The sequence below is a fragment of the Mus musculus genome, chromosome 17 (assembly GCF_000001635.26).
Source record: "Mus musculus strain C57BL/6J chromosome 17, GRCm38.p6 C57BL/6J".
Lineage (NCBI taxonomy): Eukaryota > Metazoa > Chordata > Mammalia > Rodentia > Muridae > Mus > Mus musculus.
In genome coordinates this window covers 11,118,615-11,135,226 of record NC_000083.6, presented here as the reverse complement: position 1 = coordinate 11,135,226, position 16,612 = coordinate 11,118,615, and the positions used below count along the sequence as shown (strand labels likewise).

At 42.1% G+C, this 16,612-nt stretch overlaps 1 protein-coding gene and 1 long non-coding RNA gene across 14 annotated transcripts in view; one reads left to right on the top strand and one right to left on the bottom strand.

Annotated features, from left to right (window-relative positions):
• Positions 1-16,612, bottom strand: part of Prkn (parkin RBR E3 ubiquitin protein ligase) — a 1,223,012-nt gene that overhangs the window by 928,144 nt on the left and 278,256 nt on the right. The gene's annotated exons all lie outside the window — the stretch shown is intronic.
• Positions 1,332-12,002, top strand: Gm41526. 4 transcript variants are annotated; one of them, XR_003952281.1, is made up of 3 exons: positions 1,332-1,434; positions 6,168-6,249; positions 10,800-12,002. It is a non-coding gene; the product is annotated as a predicted gene, 41526 (long non-coding RNA). The 4 variants fall into 4 exon arrangements; XR_003952282.1 differs by having other exon boundaries at positions 6,149-6,249; XR_003952280.1 differs by having other exon boundaries at positions 6,069-6,249.

Below are 16,612 nucleotides of genomic sequence, written 5' to 3'. Positions count from 1 at the left end.
CTAAGCTTTTCCTAGCCACCATGCCTCAAAATCTCTATGCCAAGATCCAGGTCAGAAATTTGTCTTCCAGACTCAAGATCTAGATCACAGGTAAGCCCTCCAATTCTGGATTGTAGTTCATCTCAGATATAGTCAAGCAAACAACCAGGAATAGCCATTATAATAAGCAAGCTATAATCCATAGAACCACAGAAGTTACTCTATAGAGTAAGGGACTAGGTAGGACGGATAGATCTCCCTAAGAAGGGAAAATAGAATAGATAGTTATGGACAGTTATGGATGGAGTACTTTCTCTAGCTCCTCCATTGGGGGCCCTGTGTTCCATCCAATAGATGACTATGTGTTCCAGTCAATAGATGACTAAGCTAAATCTGATAGGGTACTAATATCTAATATATACAAAGAACTCAAGAAGTTGGACTCCAGAAAATCAAATAACTGCATTAAAAATGGAGTACAGAGCTAAACAAAGAACTCTCAACTGAGGAATACCGAATGGCTGAGAAGCACCTGAAAAAAATGTTCAACGTCCTTAATCATCAGGGAAATGCAAATCAAAATAACCCTGAGATTCCACCTCACACCAGTCAGAATGGCTAAGATCAAAAATTCAGGTGACAGCAGATGCTGTTAAAGATGTGGAGAAAGAGGAACACTCCTCCATTGTTGGTGGGATTGCAAGCTGGTGCAACCACTCTGGAAATCAGTTTGGCGGTTCCTCAGAAAATTGAACATAGTACTACTGGAAGATCCAGCACTACCTCTCCTGGGCATAGACCCAGAAGATGTTCCAACTTGTAATAAGGACACATGCTCCACTATGTTCATAGCAGCCTTATTTATAATAGTCAGAAGCTGGAAAGAACCCAGATGTCCCTCAACAGAGGAATGGATACAGAAAATGTGGTACATTTACCCAGTGGAGTACTATTCAGCTATTAAAAACAATAAATTTATGAAATTCTTAGGCAAATGAATGGATCTGGGGGATATCATCCTGAGTGAGGTAACCCAATCACAAAAGAGCTTGCTCTTCTCTTACAAAGCCAGTAGAACTGATCTCAACAGAAAGCACTGAGCCTGGCTGAGCTAGAGACAATGTGCTGACCTAGCCAGAAGTTGTCCCTCAGGGCTTTCTGCTCTTTAGGCAAATCATCCTCCTTGTTATTTAGTCCAGCTCTACTGGACTGTTTACTGAGCCAAAAGTCCTTTTGCTAGACTCCCCTGCATTGACTGTCACAGAGATAAGCCTTCTGCTTCATCAGCAAATGCCCACCCATTTATTGGTAATCTATTAAGAGGGATTTGTTCTTCAAATGGGACACTTAGCAAATTTCTCTGGATTTGGAATGTTGCCCTGCTGTTCCTTTCCTTTGGGACAATCTTTAGTGTCCAGTGTCCTCTTCTGTCTCCGGTCCGACCTTCTACTGTCAGTAAGTTCACTTGTGGCAAGGGAGGTTGCCTTGGTGTGTTGTTTGGATGATGCCTGCCCTAAGATTTGTTCACCTTTCCAAATTCAAGCTTTTTAGCTTTCTTTATGTTGCACAATGAGGAGAAACAGGGAATAGTGTTTTAGTTGTTATTATTTTTAAACTATTCTGTGTATGAGTGTTTTACCTGCAAATAATCTGTGAACCATGTACATGCCTGTGTTCTGTGTTCACGAAGGCTACCAGAGGGCAACTGCTTTCCAGAAACTGTACTTACAGAAAGTTGGGAACCATCCAGAATAGGGGTGCTCAGAATCAAGCCTTAATTGTCTATAAGAGCAGAAAACACTCCCAATTACTGAGCTACCACCTCATAAAATATTATTTTAATACAAGTCAAACAAAAAGCACATTAGACTAAGAAACCAAAGATGTCTCTTTAAATATATACATCCTTACTTGATTGTTTGATTTACTGATTTAAGGCCTAGGAGACCATCTGGATTCCACAGAATACATTTTTTAATGAAAAACAGGGTGCTTCAGGGTAGTATTTATCTCACTGAGATAGCATAATGGTTACTGAATTGGGAAGGGCAGCTGAACTTACATAGATTTCTTAAAGAAAGAGTATATTGAAAGCTGATGCTACAGCCAAGGTAATAACCATAATTATTAATTCCATGCAACATTCCTCTATTCAACATATCTGCAGCAATAGGAGGGTGGTGAGTAATGCAGTGACCTGCATCTCTCAAGTGGGTTTTATACAAAGTTGGATGCTAGGGGTGGATGTTTAGGTTACAACAATTTATAGGGTCTTGCAAGACCTCTGCTCTCCAGACAAGACTTTAGGAAGATACACTGGAAGATCAGCTGCTTGGTCCCTGGGTGTCACAAGCAAATGTCTTGCACGTGAAACCTGTCACTTGTGATGCAAGTGCTTCTGGAGACTTCTGTACATGGGCTCATCCACCAGGATGTTACCAATGGCTACCACTAGTTATCCCAGATCCTGATCCAGGCCAAGGCCAGATCAAGACAAAAAGCCACGTTGGGCAAGTGAGCTGTGCAGTACTTAGGGTAAGACAATAATTCCACATGAACAACAGATGTGTTCAACATTGGCTCCTACAAGATGCAGGACACATATCCTGAGGGCCATTTAGAGGGAATGGGCCCTGTTAAGGAGTCTTGTTTCCCAGCCATTCAGCTCTGGGCCTAAACCCAAATGCTTTTAATAACCCAATACCCTGCAGGTAATGGGAACAATTCTCCATAGAAAACAGCCCAGGGCCCAGGTGTCGTTAATCATGAGCAACCCTTGGTGACTCACAGCCTACTACACGTAGCTTTGTAACTTCTGACAGCCAGCAGTATTCAGGTCCTCTCCTATGAGCTACTATAGCTCAATCCTAGGATCAGAATGACTTTGTTTCAAGTCTAGCTTCCTTACTGGTGTGGTGACTTTACAAACACATTGCTTAGCTTTCCATGACCCAGGCCAACCCCTCCCTTTCTAAATATAAAAAGACTATTATATACTCCATTGTTGTTTGTGAGGGCTGTGTTATCTGGTGCATAGTCAACAGCTAACTAAGCCTTAGCTGATCCTTTCCATAGCATTTTTCCACAATGGTACTTTTCATACCACACCACACCAGTAAGGAAGCTAGACTTGAAACAAAGTCATTCTGATCCTAGGATTGAGCTATAGTAGCTCATAGGAGAGGACCTGAATACTGCTGGCTGTCAGAAGTTACAAAGCTACGTGTAGTAGGCTGTGAGTCACCAAGGGTTGCTCATGTCATATTTATTAAAGATTTACTTTTACTCGTGTGTCTGTCTGTCTATCTGTTCATTTGTTTGTATGACTCCTCTGTCTGTCTGTGCATAAACTATACATGTGTCAGTGCCCACAGGGGACAGAAGAGGGCTTAGATCCTCTGGAGCTGGAGTTACAGGTAGTTAGTTATCTTGTTCTCTAGAAGAGCAGGAAGCATTTTTAAGCACCCTGCCAACTCCTCAGACTCTATTATTTTTGTTCCAATCTCATTGGTGTTTCCAGCTCTCTGCTACTAATGAGCAGGTTACCTGAGCTTTAGCATGGTGATAGTTTATTCTCCTCCCCCTTTGAAGTCCAATTTTTTCCTTTTCCTCCAAAAATGGCAGCTCCATAGCTTCTGGAGTTCTACATTTTAAATAAATCATCTTGTGAGGAAATCAAGAAGCTGCGGCGGGTGCTGATTCATTCTTTTGTGCTGATGGTTTCTTGACATGACTTTATAGTCATTAGACAACCTCTGTCTGGGCCCTGAAAGCCTGGGAGGATTCTAGAAGGTGTTTATTCTTCTAAACATCTTCCTGAAGGACATGGTCTTTTCAACTTGTCTAGTTTTGTTTTTGTTTTTTTGTTTTTTGTTTTTTTTTTTTTATGCTACCCTGTCCTTGTGCAGCTATGAAAGAAATTAGGCTGACAAATTCATAGTTTTGTGTGTGTGTGTGTGTGTGTGTGTGTGTGTGTGTGTGTGTGTGTGTGTGTATGTGTGTGTGTGTGTGTGTGTGTGTGACCAATGAAAGCCTTTGGCTAAAGGTTTGGCTGGAGTCGGTGCCAAGATAGGCTTTGCCTCTGCAAGCAGTTCATTATTTCTTAATTGCCCATTTGCATGCAATTCTCTAGCCCAGAGGCAGCAGTAAGCATCCCTTGTACGATACCCCCATAGACTCTCAGGCACTCTCGTTTGCTGAGTGCCCACTGCGCTCATCACCCAGCTGAGATGCCTTGCATATGCTGCAGAGTTTACCTTTGCCATAGCTCTGGGAGGTAGGCATTACTGTCTCTGTTTTCTAAGAGGAGAAGACATATTCTAAGAGGCTTTAAATGGAGGATTTACGACCTCATCTGTCTGACACCAGAGCCCATAACTTCTCTTCACCAATTTTAAAGAACCATTTGCAGAAGAACTGAGAATTTTGAACGGAGCAGGCGGTTGAGAAAGGTAAATTAGAGACTCTAGATGAGTTAAGGTTGCACGTTCGCCTGATGGTCAATTGAAAAGTAGATCCGAGCATAAGGAACCCTAGTTGGATGTCGCTTTCTTTTCTGCCATTTACTTTAAGGGCAGTTCTTTCATCCAGTACTAGATATGACTGGCCCGTCCTTAAGAGATGACACGAGTCAAGAGGCAGTGCGTTCGTTTACCTAGTGATCGCCTCTGAGACTGCCGTAACTGGGAGTGTGTGTCTTGTAAGCAACGATGACGTGGATCAATCAATCCTGTACAACCAGCCCATCACACTTTCACTGACCTTCTATTTATAATTGAGTTTCATTGAAAGATCGAGTTTCTGTTTGGACAATTTTTGTGAGGTAAAGGTGAATTTATTATACTTCCATACTATTAAGTCTCTATATTTGTTAAAGAAATAAACTGCAGTTCTTAGGCAGTTTGTGTTCTGTGTGTGTGTGTGTGTGTGTGTGTGTGTGTGTGTGTGAATGCATGGTACTTATCTCAACTGTATTTGGTATTTCTAAATTCCCCCTCAACATTAGCCAGCATCTCAAACTTTTTCTTTCCCATTAGGGGAGGGTGGTTTTCTGTTTTGTATTGTTTTTGAGTTCTAGAAGCTAAAATGTATAGTGTGCTTTTTTTTTTAATGCATTAACAATCTTCTACAGAATTTGAAGAAACTAAACATAGCGGGAAGCTCAAGATAAAACACCTAAGAAACTTCCTTTACAGAAAGTGTTTATAGAGGTTTTAAAAAAGATTTATTTTTTGTGTATGAATATTTTACTGGCATGTAACTAGATTTACAACGTGAGTGACCGCTGCCCACAGAGATCAGAAGAAAGGGTCACATCCTTGGTACTTGAACGATGATTGGTTACAAGCCACAGTGCGGGTGCTAGAAACTGAATTCTGGTGCTCTGGAAGAGCACAATTACTCCTAAGTTTTGATCCCTATCTCTAGGTCAGGACAACTTGAAAGAGTCAGCTCTGCCCTTCTACCATATAGGCAAAGGCAGGTGTCATTATCCAAGGAGCCATCTTGCCAGCCCAGGACAAAATACATGAGTCAGTTCTCTCACTCTACCATGTGAGCAGGACGTTGTACAGCGAGCCTCCTTGTAGCCATTATAAAAGTTTTAACACTCAAGTCAGATGCCTTCACATTTTGGAAACAGTGGAAATAATACCTTAGCATGACCTGAAAAGCAATCACTACATACTTGTGATCATAAACCTTCCACACTCTAAGGAGTAGAGAAAGCCTGGGACAGGCTCATTGCTTAAGTGGCAGAAGCTCAGAATTATATCTGGAAGATGGGTGAGAAGATCCACTTACCAAGTTCCCCAGCTAGGGTGATGAAAATGTTCCCTTTGTTACTTGGAGGCATCATCACATCTCTTAGTAAGGAGTTGTGTGCACAATGAGCTTGCCACACAATAGACCAATCTGTTTTGCCCTTCTGGCAAAGGTCACACATTTTAAACAAAGGAAACAAGACTCAGGGAAGAAGGCTCTCTAGACTTCCTCTTTGGGCTTTACTCTGAAATGTCCCCAGCATGCTCCTGTCTTGTGTTCTCTTTTCACAACTGGTGTACTGTTTTGGGGGACCGTGGGACCTTTAGGAGGTGGCTATGAACTAGCACAAGTAACACTCCAGAAGAAGGCATCTGAATACTGTACCTGCCCCGAATGCACCTAACAGTCTCTGCTTCTCATCCAAGATGACATGTTCTCTGGCACAGACACAGTCAGCTTGCCTGCCATGTCAGGATCCTTTGAAATCTGCCTGAAACCTGGGCCAAAGTAAGTGTTTTCTCTCCTTATTTTGTTTTGTTTTGTTTTGTTTTTTTCAAATATTTTGGTCATGAAACACAAAAAAGCAACTAATATATTTACCAAATATATATGAAAATTTTTCCTTCAAGTATAATTTTACATGTCTGATAGAAATTATATAATTTATACACATACATACTGGCATAAAAATAAACATATATAAATATACTCTTTATAGAGTTGTGGATAGACAAACTCCATATCCAGCCTATAAACTACAAAGTGTCAATCTTCAATCTTTTCCCTGCATTTCTAGGTATCTGAACTGATTCTCCAAATCCATAGAAGCATTGCCCTCCCTGTTATTCACTATTATTCTTGGTCCCACTGGGGAAGAGCAGAGAACAGACTATATTCTGTCCCACCCACCCTTCCACTCTCAGTGCTGTGTGGACAATGAATATAAAGATTTGCCTATTTAAAACTCAGCATCCCCGAGTTAACAACAGCATTTCATGTCATTTCTCCTGGATACTTTAACCCACCCTAGAATATATTGACCTTAATGACAGAAGGCAAGCTGATATTCATAAAGAAGAAAAGAGAAACCGAATTAGAAAGTTGTGTGACATAATCCATTTTACACATATCCAGACAGAGCCACAACCTGGACACTGTAATCCCTGACATCGGCATGTTCCATATCCGTCAGTAAATTTACTTATAAATTACTGCTGAATGTGAGGCCTCTTGGTAAAGATGGCACCCATTCTTGTTTTCATGACAAATGAGATCAGTGGATCCTGCCTATGCAAGGAGGGTGGCTAGTACACAGAACTCTCCTAGATTTAAGTAGCTAAGGGTACTGGACAGCAAAGTAATGCAGAGACCAAGACATGGGCAGCAAGAGGAAGTAGGGAGAAACACAATGGGAGGGTAGATTAGGAAGAACCCAAAGCAGGCAGAAAAAGCTAGGACTTGAGCGGATACCCAGAAACCATGTGCATCCTCTGAGCATAAACCAGGACAGATGCTGTATCTGCAACGACACCAGTGGTCTGGACACCTAGTCCAGGAAGACAGGAGATCTGTTCTCTTGCTCTAGTCACTTCCCGAGTGTCCACACACTAACACACTACTGTTCTTGTGTTAGGTAAATTCAGTTCAGATCTGTATGGTTGTAGGTAACTTAGGTATCCTACATTTGTAAGGACAGTGAAAGAACATTCAAATTACAGATAATTAGGGACATCTATACTGCCATTAAAAAAGAACAGACATTCCAGAAGGCTGACTCTCCAGCCATCCATGCCATGGCAGATCCTCTGGTATCTCCAAAGAATCAGCTTATCATGGGAAGACCCAGACATGGTTCTCCAGGAAAAAGGCAGAGTTTATCAGAGTGTAGGTCAAGTTCTTTGAGAGAGCACATTCAAGACTCTAAAGAGACAAATTAAGTAGAGTTCTTGAGATTATCCATCCAGGCACAAGGCCAGCATCCAAACTGTTCCTCTAGCACCATGCTGTGACCAAGGAAAAGATGGTACCTAATTGCTTTTAGGAAACACAGAAAGAGCTATCAGCATCACAGCAGGTGTGCCCAGCCCTCTGGTCTATTAGGCTGGCTCTTTCACACTGGTGAGTGATTTACTGGGACTTGGGAGGGAAGGGGGATTAGGAAGAGATTATCAGATTGGAGGTTCCTAAAGCTTAGTACAAGGAGAAGCTAATGCAACTTTTGATGGATGGCATTTTCCAAATATTAATGCACCATACCGTGAAAGCTTAAGTAGATGCATCATTTCTAATTACAGATGGTTGGTTCTTGGGTAAAGATGGCAGGAGGGAAAGGCTATTATACGTTTGGAATTTTTTTTTTGGTAAAATTAAAAAACCCTAGTCTCTCTTGGACAGAAGTCAGCAATTGCCTACCATATTGATAAGATTTACTCATTTCCCTACCTCTCTATACATCTGGCCATGTCCAGAGATCAGCTCTTAGAACACATACTCAGACAGTATGCACAAAGGAAGGAGAAAGAGAGACAGATGGCCCATCCTTCGCTGCCTTTCTTCTCTACTCTTCCTTCTTTACAGAAAAGACAGAGAAGATGCAGCATTTTGGAGAGAAGAAGGCAAACACAGACACAAGCTCACATTCTGTTTTAAGTGATTGCCCATTTGAGTGCTAAGGCAGACTTTGCCTCTGGGAGTCCTAGATCATTAGCCTTATACAAGATCATTTGGGGAGGTGGCAAAACAATTATAAAATAGGAAACCATGTTCAAGTGAATAAAGAACTGGTAGTGGGGAGCTGGATATGTTTTCAGGGCAGTGAGGTCTTACAGGCTAAAAGCCTGCAGCCCAGAGAGGTTTGTGCCAAGAACAAACAGCACAGTAAAGAATGACCCCCCACTCCATTAAGCTAGATTATTTTAAGGCATGATTATTGAGGAATTCATCTATAATTAGCCCCAGTCCTGCAGGACAGTAAGACTGGTGAGGGCTGTCACGATTGAGAGCCAGGTTTAAAGAAGATGTAGACAGCCTTCATAAGACCTGTTTCACTGTAGGACTGGAAAATGAGGGCAACGTGGGTTGTGGAAGAAGGCGAATACAGAGATGAAAGGTTGTCTCAGTTGCTTACGTAAGAAACCTCAGGTCTACAAGGGTCTGAGATTTCTCCACAGCTTCTACCTGGAGAAGCCTTTAGCAATCCTCAAAAACATGAGTCCAGGTTCCTCAAAAACACCACCAGGAGGCTTGAATGGAGACTCAAGCATAGTAGTCTGTCTGGGACCATACAAACCCCACATTGAGGAACAGGAAAGTGAGTCAGAATGAGGGTTACAGAAGAATGCACATCTGGAAACACCTGGCAAGATGTGCATTTAAATAATTAAAAAAAAAAAACACATAGCTGTGTGCCTTCTTATTACCTCTTCCTGGCTTACAAATTTTAAGCCACATAGATCTTCTCCTCATCTATCTTAGAGTTTTACATGTCTGTAACTATATTTGGTCTAAACTTTGCCAGAACATGTGGTGTTTTTAAACGCTGAGTTTGAGTGCCATTAGCTAGGCAGGCTCTGAGGAAAATTGGCTGCCACCATTTACAAAGGTCCAACCAAGGGCTGGGTCATAAATCCCATACACAGTCCCTGGAGATTGTGAGTGGGGCTTCTCAGCCATTCTCCATGAAAAAGCCTAGACCTATGGGTGGGACGTGTCCTTATGCTGGAGCAACTGCAACCTCTACTTTCTGTATGCTGAAGGGATGAGAAGGTGAGAGAGAGAGATTAGAGAGATTAGAAGGTATCCAGGATGGTTTCTCCTTTTCTACCTCTCAAAGCTAAATAAACACTAACATAACTGGATGATCAACTTCACATCGCTAAGTCAGTCTCCTATTTTTGGCCGGGTTAAACTTCTTAACTCTTAACCATTCCACTCTATCCTGGGGCCCCTCGACCCTAGCCTGAGTGCCCTTGCACTGGCTACCCACTGGGGCCTTGGGAAGATGGAGGTCTCCTGAGGGGCTTTGCTGACTCATCCTTACAGGGCCCCACAGAGGGAAGTCACACTTAACCTCCTGTTGTGACTGTCACAGTGTATGGTGTGAGTAGATAATGGATTTCAAGACATTTTCACAAGATGTGTGTGCAAAGGAAATGGAGGGTTTGGAATCAGTTTAGCACCCTAATATGTGCCTACTTTTATTTCAGGGAAAAAAAATCAGATTAACATGCCTGGGCAGGAGAGTTTAATTCTGAAGTGAACTCCTTGTTCCAATTCACAGAAGCTAGAGCCTGGGAGCTTTCATTTAAAGAGAAGCCTGCAGAACTCACTTGTGCACACAGCTGTCAAAACAGTTCAGTGTATTGAGACAACTGAGGGCAAGGTAGCCAGCAGGACACTCACCAGAAGGAAGCATCTTTTTAAAACTAGGTTGCCATACTCTACACTTCACTGAGTGCCCTCAATTTTAATATTTTATCTAATAGAATACAAAATTTGGCATTTTGTGTGGCAAATAGTGAGTTAAATGCTCATATGGTTTATTAAGGCAAATAAATTCAGAAGAAAGTATAATGGTTGTATCATAATGTGACTTGCCATCCATTTGTAGGAGACACTCCTTGCAGGAGCACATTCTGAATACATGAGCATTACTGTAACAACAGAGAAAAGCAGATATCCATTTAGGGATGGAAACATACATATTTGTAGCAATACTGACACAGGAAAAACCAAAGTAAATCCTAGAGACTAAAAGCACCTTTGCCTGTCTTGTTGGTCAGCACTCTGGCTGCCCTGCATGTGTACAAGGCTGACCAGACACAGCTGGCTCTAGCCCTCCACCCTCCCATTAGAATGAAGATCTCTTCCTTCCCTCTTTCCCGTTTTCTCTCCAGTACCAGCTCCTACGACATCAAAGTGGTGAGTACCCCTTGGGCACCGCTTTCGGATTGGACAGAATTAGCCAGGTTCACTGGCAGTTACTTCTGTGGATACCACAATAATAAGCCAAACAATCTCTCTGCCTTTACTTCCTCTGTTTTGTTCTACTCTTTCAGGTTCATTACTCTAACCTATTTCTGGAGAAAACCCTGAGGCGTAAACGTGTCAACAAGACTTCATCCAGAAGTGAAAGGCTGCTACACTGAAAGAAACAAACTAGAGGAGACGCAGGGGCCTGGAAAGATTCCCCACGCCCACGGGACAACTCATAAGTCTTAAATGTTCACACTAACAAAGTGATACAGATTCAGTGACAACCCCAGCGAGCCACCCAAGATGCTCTTCTGAGAAGTAGGACACACATTCCTGAAACACAGAGAGCAGAGCCCAAGCAACAGAGCAAAACTGAACAAGCTCAGTGCTGGAGGTGTCAGAATTACCACTTTCAAAACACAGACAGAGACACAATAGCCACATCATCATAACGTTGGAGTAAAAGCAGTCACAGAGACCAATGGAACAGAGTAAAGATCCTACAAATAAAGTAGTCCCCAACCAATTCTCAACGAAAGTGCTAGAATGCATGCTAGAAGAGAAGATGCCCCGAGCTGGACATCCACAGGAGAAGGCTGAACTTTGATTGCGGTTGCTCACACTATATAGAAATCAATTCAAGTAGACCACGAGCTGAAACTATCAGAAAGAAACACGGGGCACAGGCAAGGATTTTCTGAACGGGAGTCCCTCAAATCAGGCAAACAAAAGCACTGAGTAACTAATGGAACTACATTAAACTGAAAAGTGGAGGAATCTGTCAGCAAAGAGAGGAGGTGGCCCACAGCACCCCTCTAACAGAAAGGTAGTATCCAGAGCGTAGAAAGGATTCAAAAAGACAAAGAACAGTGACAACGAATCCCATTTAAACGTGGACAGAAGACCTGGGCCATTGGCCACTCGAGGAAAACAGATCAGAACCATCCTGAACTGTGCTCTCATCTGGCTAGAATACCTGCTGTCCCACGAGCACTCCTAAAGTGCTGGGAAAGGTGTCAAGAATGCTCAGCTTCATGGGTGACAACACAGGCGTGTACAGCAGAGTGTCCTTGACACCAGACATTTGGGAAAGACCTAGGTGGATGCCCCTCAGCTGAAGAAATACAAATGGCATAATTATTAGAAATGTTCACTGTCATTAGCCACCTTCAGAACGCAAATCGGAACCCCAGAGGCTCCCCAAACGTCTGAAGGTAGAGCGGCCACACGATCCAGATGTCCTAAGTTTGGATATGTTTTTAAAGTAAATTATATCAGTGTACTGACAGATACCTAATGTGCCCATGTTTATGATGTCACTATACACTTACACTAAAACAAATAGGACATGGGCCAGGCATGAAAGGATGAATGGGTATAGAGAATACGGTACACGATTCACATTGGAGTTTCATTCAGCGATAAAGAAGGATGGGTTCCCGTCATTTTCAGCAGAGTGGATAGAACTTGAAGAGATTATGATGGAGTGCAATGACAGACAGAATAGGAGGTGAGCGTTAGGAACATGAATGTGGATGTGTGACTGTGACACTGCAGGTAAGGTGTTCCATCAACAATAAGGTGGCATCATGTGCAAAGACGTTGACTCTTTATGACATAAAAGGTCTGTCAAGACTTAACTCCCAAGTTCACTGCTACCTACACCCCGGGGAGGTTTTTCCTTGGCTGTAGACATCATTTCCAAATAACTAATTTGTTTTGTGTATAGCACAGATGAGGCTAGTGGTATGGTGGAATTAGAACTGGATTCTATTCTGTTACTTTAGTGATCCTGAGAAATATGCTTCTTGGGGTGCCAGTTGCTGGAGGAAGACAAACCCACCGGGCCAGGATTGTTTTTCCAGTAAAGTCACAGAGCCCTGTCCTTCCAGTGAATGGGGCATCATGGAGAAAGATATTTATCAAATAAAGAAATCAGATCATTAGCTAAGAGCCCATCTTTGGGGACACTCTAAGACACTCTTCCTGCTAGCTGTAGCAATAAGGCTGCAGAGCACAGCAGCTGTAATTCCCACACAGGCCACATGGGATGCTTGCTGTGGAGTGGGGCCTAACCAAGTGAGCAACATGTGAATGGTTCTTCCTGTTCTCCTCCCCCCTGAGAGTGGTCTCCCCAGTCTCTGAAAGTGGCTGCATCCTGGACTCCCTGCTTTGAGTTCTCCTTGCTTCTGCTTGGCTGGCATCACTTCTCTCATTTAGAAGGATAGGCTGCACATCATCAATACCTCTGCTACTTTTTACCTGGTGCTTTCCTGTCTCCCATCCTTTTCCTGTTGCCCCTTTGTCCTTAGTAATAGGGGAAAACATCATTCTTTAGTCTATATCCTAATTTTCTCCACACAATTTCCATTTTAGAGGCGGACTTGAAGCCGCCTATTACCTTATACTCTCCCTCTCTAAGTGATACTTTTAGAAAGCAATTCACAGCACCTCTGAAGCAAATTTACCCAGAATATAATTGCATCCACTTACACACCAATTATAATTACAGTAACTTAAATCTCACCTGCGCAACAAAAGATGCTTTCCATGTGTCAGGTTTCTACTGTGTAGAAGTTGTCCTTTGACTACCACAACCACAAAATTCTTAAAAGAACAGACTACCAAGGGCTGGAGAGATGGTTCAGTGGTTAGGAGCACATTCTGTGCATCCAGAGGACCTGAGTTCAGTCCCTAACACCAGCTTACAAATGCCTGTAATTACATTTCCAGTAGATCTGACACCCTCTTCTGGTCTCCAAGGGCATCCACATAATGTGTGTAGGCAAACAGACATGTGTGTATGTGCACATGCATACACATAAAAGTAAAATATTTAAAATACATTTTCAAAAGGAAAGATTAACTATATTATTGTGTCTGCCCTCTATAGGCACTTGTCATTTCTCCATGTGGTACATACCTCAGGACAACATGTAGTGCCACCACTGAGCATTATTATCCTGAATTTATCAGCATCAGAAGAAATGAAGTGCTGAGAAACAGCTGGGGGTACGGAGGGAGGAAGCTTATTTAATTCTGCACAGTAATTATCTGTGCCATAGCATTTCAACAAGACGTTCTCAGGCTTCCATTGCAAACTCAAGTGTAAGCCCAACCAGAATAGAGGAAGTTCTCAATCCACCTGACAATGCAGCACAATGGCAGATCTGTAAGAAGACACACACACACACACACACACACACACACACACACACACACACACACACACACACACAGAGCAACACTCTAGGCCTTTCCTGGAAAACTGGCATACGTGTTCACAGCTCACAAATCTCTGCATGTCTACTCATGAGACGTGACAGTGCTTTAAAGTTTCCAAGAAAATGTAACTGTATAACTAGAGATGCTGAATGGTGCCCTACAAAGTACCTCCTCTTCCCAGTTCAGAGTCAGGAACATGGTGAAATGATAGGTTTACTGAAGCACTGGTTGATCCTAACAACTGGCTGTTCAATTCGGCTTAAAGAAACAAATCCACAGGTTACTGTTAGAGAAGTGCTGACTAGGAGCAGAATCCTGCTGTCTACATTTCCTGAAGAAATAAAGGCAAACAGTGAAAGGACAATATCAGTACACATTCACATCTTAGCTTTCCTAGAGATGTCCTGCTCAGTGGGCGCTACAGTTATATATTCTACAGAAAAGACAACAGAGGCTCAGAGAGCAGAGGCCGCCGGTTAAGAGAGCAGCCAGGCACCACAGACAGGACAACAAGGTCTGTGATGTCCTATCTCTCCTTTGAAATACTCTCCCTCTCTCTGACATTATTATTATTTACTATTATTATTATTATTATTATTATTATTATTACATCTATGTTGTACCATAGTTAAGTTACAAATCACTCAGCATAAGACATTCTCCCTTTATGGAGGGGCTTACCTTTTTCATCTTATCCACATCAATGATCCTGGGAAATGTCTGCAAATGTCAGAGATGTTTGTGGGATTCACAGGAGGGAAATCTGAGCTACTGCCGTCCTTCCTTAAGGAACTCAATTTTAATTGCCATTGGCAAGAGCTGGGCACTTGACTGAGATGACAGGAATATAGTATTGTCTACAACCCAAGCATGCTGTGCTTGTTTTAGAGGACAAGGAGTCCCAGTTAACAGTGGGGACTTAGAACAAACAGCAGTAAGTAAGAGGAAAAGGATCCCATGCAAACACCCTTCACAGAAGCCCGTTCCTAATCACCAGCATCTATGCATGTGTGTGCGATGCAGCACATATAACCATACATCTTATATACATATATGTCACATGTGTGTTATATGTATACTGTGTGTATATAGTGACATAATTTTATATTTCTTTATATATGTGCGATATTCTTATTTACTTGCAAGTTCCTTTTCTTATAACAATGATTATAAAATTGTTAAAAGAGACTCACAGGGTTAAACGCTGCCACATTTACCATCTCTGCGGTGAGCACTGCAATCCAGAGGAGGACCGCACATATTAGATGTAGCTTAGCACAAACATCAAATACAAGGACAAGAGTTTTGAAACTGTACCATGCCCGCCATCGCAGCAGACCGTTCTCCCTCTCCTTGTCATCTCCTCATGGCTGACACCAGGCAGCAGCCTCACACACTCATTACTGAACCTCATGCCCACATCATGGAGAGGGAGGAGGCATTCAGCCGGGCCTCTTTCCTGGACGCCCCCCTGCTTCTTGCCCTTCACAGAATTCTCTGGAAGAAATCAAATAGTGTCTCCCTTCCCAAACAAGGAGAAACTGTTTTTACTCTTTTACAAACAAACCTGAATTTTACTCATATTTCTATTTCTGAAAAACTCAGCTTCAAATTCAAGTTTCTCAAAAAAGTAACTTCAGATTTTACCCATCAAAACAAATATCAACGAGTTCTTGTCCTGCTGCGGATGGAGGCCTGTCAGTATGACACTTAGCAGATCCTTTCCCAGAAATGACAGTGTGAATCCATCAAATACATTTCATTCAAAACAGAAAAATGTCTGTAAAGATCCAGTTTCATATAAACATCTAGTCTGTTTCTAAGTGATTCTCAAGTTCAGTTTACCTAAGTTCATCATTAAGCTCCTTAGTGTTCGTTAACACCACAGTTGTTTTTTGTCTAGAACGAAATATTACAGAAATATTTTTACCTTATTATATGTTATGTCCCCACCATAAACAATGGCACCAGACATCTCACCAGTAGTTATGAAAACCCAATCTTCATCCTCTTTTTGACTCCTCTCTCACATACCCTATGGTTGGGCAAGTCTCCTTTGTTCTAGACTGCTCTGAATCCCCACAAGACTGACCGTCATAAAGCTGTCCTGACTGTTCATGTCTAATCCGCATTCCCTCTTCAGCCTCCACCTTTGTCTATGTGTATGTGAGGTGTGTATGTGCGAGAGAGAGGGGGTTGTGGGGGGGGGAGCAGAGACATACACACATACACACACACAAAGAGAAATTGATTCAGACAGATGGCATAAAAAGATTGGCAGATTCTACAAAATGTCCAATCAAAATTTACAATATTTTTGCTTGTTTTAAAAATGAAGCCTTTTGAGGAAGATTTTTTTTATCAAATACTCAGAAACATATTAGATAAAAATCACCCTCAAATAGATACACAACATGAGAATATGATAACACTATATGCAGTTGTTTCCAAAGGCAAAGCATGACTTCTCTGGGTAGTGCAAATGCCTCGGACTGTGTGTATAATGAGAAGTATTAGTTAACGACAGCGTCCGTGTAAGCACATCTCCCAGGACAGATTAGTTTCTCTACTACTGTCAGAAAAGTGAGTATTATTTCACCAGTGTGCATGTTATAGATATGCACACAACACAGGCATAAAGGAAGATATGGAACAGAAAAAGCATCAAGCA